Source organism: Budorcas taxicolor, chromosome 5, assembly GCF_023091745.1.
Source record: "Budorcas taxicolor isolate Tak-1 chromosome 5, Takin1.1, whole genome shotgun sequence".
Lineage (NCBI taxonomy): Eukaryota > Metazoa > Chordata > Mammalia > Artiodactyla > Bovidae > Budorcas > Budorcas taxicolor.
The window spans coordinates 90300725-90306044 of NC_068914.1; the positions used below are offsets into that span (position 1 = coordinate 90300725).

General features: G+C 37.3%; 1 non-coding gene across 1 annotated transcript; it reads left to right on the plus strand.

Moving 5' to 3' along the window:
- The first annotated feature begins 516 nt into the window (after positions 1-516).
- Positions 517-588, plus strand: TRNAC-ACA (transfer RNA cysteine (anticodon ACA)). Its single transcript has one exon. It is a non-coding gene; the product is annotated as a tRNA-Cys (tRNA).
- The last annotated feature ends 4732 nt before the right edge of the window (positions 589-5320 follow it).

Below are 5320 nucleotides of genomic sequence, written 5' to 3' on the forward strand. Positions count from 1 at the left end.
GATTAGGAATCAAAAAGGTTATGGCATAGAGAGGGGAAATATTTTGCCTAGGATCAGATGACTATTTGGAACCTCGATTATTTTGATTCAAATTTATAGTTCACCTGTGAATTTTCAATTTTATACCAGTTGTACATCAAAATCACATGAGGTGCTCACAGCAGAGACTAATTCTTGCTCGCTGAAATCCACTTACTGGCCCAGTAGCTATATTTTCCTCCCTTCCTTACAGTTAGGAGCAACCATATAACAAAGTTTTCCTTAAAAGAACAAGAGCAAAAGGGAAAATCCATGCCACTTTTAGTCAGATGCATTAGAACTTTCCATATGAGCTCCTCCATGCCATTTCTTCTTCAGCCTGGTAGAAGATCAAGTACCAGTGAAACTATTCAGTATGGAGGAGCCAGCCATAAGATGGAAAGGGTCTTGGTTACTGAGTGACTGCATGAAGGGGAGCCTCCCCACCGGCCTCACTTGGAGCAATTTTGTGAGCAGGAAATTAATTTCTACTGGACTTCCCTTGTGGCTTAGATGGTAAAGCGCCTGCCTACAATGCAGGAGACCCGGGTTCGATCCCTGGGTTGGGAAGGTCCCCTGGAGAAGGAAATGGCAACCCACTCCAGTACTCTTGCCTGGAAAATCCCATGGATGGTGGAGGAGTGTGGTAGGCTACAGTCGAGGGGGTTGCAAAGAGTTGGACACGACTGAGTGACTTTACTTGGTCTTGGTCTTGGTGTTAATCTACTAATATTTTGGAATCTGTTGGTTACTACAGCCTACCTTACCTTAACTAACACAGAGAAAAATACAGTTTCCTGGTCTGTACTCCAGACTTGGTCAAACTCTTTGGAAGGAAACCTAAGTATCTACAATTTTTTTAAGTTCTCCCATGTGATTTTGATATATCTGGTCTTTGACAACAGTATACTTTATTCCACATTCCTGTCTAAATCCTTCTAGTTAGGTATATTAAGGAGAGGTTTTTCCATTTTCGGTTTTGCCTGAATTTCAAGAAATGCTATGAATCAACAATGTTTAGTGATTTAGAAAAAGTTTCATTTATGTTGTGATATTTAAAAAATTCAATCCATTTGACCCAGGGGATTTAAGATGTATTTCTCATGATCAGGAGTCCAGCCTATCTCTTCCTTCCCTCTCTCCTACCACAATCCATCCATCCATCCACCCGTTATATCTGTGTATCTCCTGTCTCTTCTACACATCTATATATGCATTTATCTTTCTACCTATCAGAGCACAACTTACCCCAAAGTATTTCCCCTCAATTTTATTTTATATATATATAAAATTTTTTCACTGTGTAATTCCTTGGAAATAACATGCAGCAGTTACCAAGAGTGAAGCAGCTGTTCATGCATTTTAGTGATTATTTTGGAACTGTGACTGATCTCTAGATCTTAAGGGGGAGGGGGAACATTAAGAGATTTTGTACTTTAAAACTGAGACCTTGTTTTCTTACATTATTTCATCCTTTAAAATGTATTTTTTTCTGAATGAAGGTGATTATGGAATCTTATCAGTGATAAGTTTGATCTTTTTATCAAATGCTTGAATGTTCATAATAGGAAGACACCCTTATTTGTTTAGAGGGTAAATGAAGATAGACTTTAATATCCAGATCCATTGCTAATTAGTAGAGAAGCATCATATAAGGATAGCAGGACTTTACACAAATTAGGTCCTTTAATTCTCTAGAATAATCTTACAAGCTAAGTCCTGTGTTTATCCTCATTTCATATGAGGACATTGAGGCATGTAAGCATGAAAGAACATGCCAAAAGTTTCATAGCAAGTAAGGGGTGATGTTGGGATATGGACCCATGTAAGCTGGTTTTAGACTCTGTGCCTTTAACCACTATCCACACTGCCTATTTTAAGAGGCATATGATTTTCCTTGGGGGCTTCCAAGGTGGCTCAGATGGTAAAGAATCTGCCTGCAATGCAGGAGACCAGGGTTCAACCCCTGGGTTGGGAGGATCTCCTGGAGAAGGGAGAGGCTACCCACGCTGGTATTCTTGCCTTTAGAATTCCATGGACAAAGGAGCCTGGCAGGCTGCAGTCCATGGGGTCACAAAGAGTTGGACATGACTGAACAACCAACACTTTCACTTTTATGATTTTCCTTACCACACTATGGGTATGTTAATTTTATTACTTCATAACAAATTACTACAGATTTCAGAGCTTAAAACAACACATACTTATCTCCCAGTTTCAGTGGTTCAGGAGTACAGATTCACGTTAGCTGGGTCCTCTGCTTAGGATGTCACAAAGCTACAGTCAAGGTATTAGGCAGGTCTGGAGTCTCATTTGAGTTTCAAGCTCCTCTTCCAAGCTCATCTAATTGTTGGCAGAATTTGTTTCCTTGTAACTGTAAGAACTTATTATGGCAACTAGCTTCTGCAGAGCCAACAAGAGACTCTCTGACCTCAGTGAAATCTGAAATCCTCTTTAAAACAGCTTCCAGCTGATTAATTCGGGGTCACTGGATATAATCTCCTTTTTGATGAATTTGTCAATTAATTTAGGACTTTAATTACATCTTCAAAGTCCCTTCACTCTTGCCATAAAATGTAACCTAATCAAAGATGTAATCTAATCATATTTGTAACACCGAGGGGAGAGATCTTGGGGGTTATCTTAGAACTCTGCTATGACATGGCACAATGAGTATGTCCGATCCCTTTTTCTGTGGGCGAAGGAGATAGGTAAATACCATCATACTTAAACAATGAGATGATATTTCCCTTAGGGCCTGACTCATCAACCTCAGCTTATAAAAATATCAAGGATTAAAAAAAAATGTTTATACATAAAATTCTCCTTCTTTAACTCTGTCTAGAACTCTTCCCACTGAAGGAAGGTTGATGGTATAAATAAATTACTCTTTTGAAATTATTATTATAAATTTACTCTGCTGATTAGTTTTCCAGGATATTTCTTAAAATCACATAATCAATTTAGTCATAAGATCAGTCACTGGGTGAAAATCAGACTCCATGGTGTGGCCAACCAAGATGCCCTCCTATGCTAATCAAACATTCCGTGTTATCCTTATCTCTTGTCACTGCCTTCTCCTCCCATCATTTTATTCCAAGTCACTTTTATGCTTCTGGACCTGTACATGATGTACCTATATACAGTTGACACTTGAACAACATGGGTTTGGACTGCGTAAGTCCGCTTATGTGTGAATTTTTTGTTTTTAGTAAATACATGCTACAGCACTACATGATCTGGGACTGGTTAAATCTGTGGATGTGGAATCACAGATATGAAGTGCTGACTATGAAGTTATACTCAAATTTTCAACTGCGCTGAGGATCAGTGTTCCTAACCTTTGCATTGTTCATGGGTAAACTGTACCCTTGTACTAAAATTTCCATGCTTAATTTTACCTGGAATACCCTTTATATCTCACTCCCATCTCCACACCAGTCTGGTGGTAAATTCTCTGTTTCTTCAAGACCTGGCTCATATGTCCCTTCTTTTGTAAAACATTCCCCAGTTCCCAAGCAGAAAAACAAGAGTAGAAGCTATAGAAAAAGGACTTGAGTTCTAAGTCCAGCTGAAAAGTAAAAATGAAGGGTAATACTGATTTGAATACTGAAGAGCCCAGTTTCATTCTGGATTTAAGTATGTTCCAAAAAATACTTTAGAAGAAAATAAAATGGACTTAGGAAATCTGTGCTAAACTAAACATATAAATGTGGACTCTTAACATGTGTTCTACCACTGAAGAGGTTGAGCGGTAAAATAATGTCAGCTCTGCCTTCCGGGATTTCACTTGCTCTTCTGACTCTCCACTGTGAAAGAAACCCGAGCTCTGTGAGGATTTGATTCTTGTCTGAATGGAAGGATGCTTTAAAGGGGGGTAGTGCTGAAAGGACAATAAAGTCAGCTTTGAGATACTCCCACTGTCCAACTTGGAGCCATTGGCTCCAATTAAAAAATAATTATTCATAAACAAGTTGAGTTCATGATTTTATGAATTCATAATGATATTCAAAATTGTGAAAGGTAAAGTTCACAAAAGACATTGTAATACAAAAGGAAGTAGATATGCTTAATATTTTTATTAATTTTAGGAGAATGGTAGAACTGATAGATGTGAGTTTATTCTTTCTTCTACTGAGTATATGACCCTTTATAAAGCATAGATATGTATTTTTCTTCACTTCTATTTGTAGGCAAGATAAAGAGAGTTGTGAGTAATCCCAGGAGTTCTGATAGAGTAAGAACTATACCAAGAATAAGAAAGATTGTGACAGTAGTATAGGAATATGTGTGTAGAAAGAAGGTTTTGAAAGAAGATAGATTCACCACATTACTCAACAGTAAACTCAATCTTTCATTTTCCAGGAAACAAAACCTCTTGAATGATGGACCAATTATCAAGAGAAGCTAACAAGGCATCATTGATTCTAATAATGCTAATGAATCATGCTGAAATTATTACAATAATGAAAGGACACACAGTATGTCTTGCTGGCCAAGTAAACTTTTAAGAATGTTTCATTTCAGGAAAATTTGCCTGATTGCCAGTCACAAAAACAATGTAAAAGCTGTAGGCTCATTGAAAAGACCTGTTGATTTAATAAGTGCCGTGTGACTCTTAAAAAGACAAAGGGAGGTAGGGATGGCAGAAAGATGATCACTGGACAAAGTTTGAATCACTCTGGAGTTTCAGTCAGACCCCAGGTCCTGACTAAGAATTAATTGATTCTTAGTCACTAGAATTTGCAGATTTAGCTGGTCTGAGATAGTGTTTCTTTTGTTGATGGTTAAAAGTTATTTTAACGGTGGGAAGGTATTAACTAATTAGAGAAGTATGAATAAATGAGTCAATAGTTTGTAATATGCTAAAGAGGGTACAACCATTACAACTTTAACCATTGAGATAACTTATGTTCTACTTTTCCTGTTATTCTACTTGTCTGCTTTTAGTGTACAATATTATTTACTTATATTTTATTTATTTATTTAGTATATTGCTTGTTATTTACTGTACTTTTTCTCATCCTTTTCCATCCTTGCCAAGTAGGAGGGCAAGGGCCATAGTCCACATTTTTAGCCCCTTTTGGAGGTTTGATTGACAATCAGAATTTGTAGATATTTAATATATACAGCTTAATGTGTTTAGGATAAGTATACTCCTGTGAAACCATCCCCACAGTTAGTGCTGTAAACTTATCCATCATCTCCTAAACCTTCCTTGTCTGTTTTTATCACCTCTGCTGTATCTGAAAATCCCAGATAATACATATCACACAGTAGAGGTTCACCACATGTTTATTAA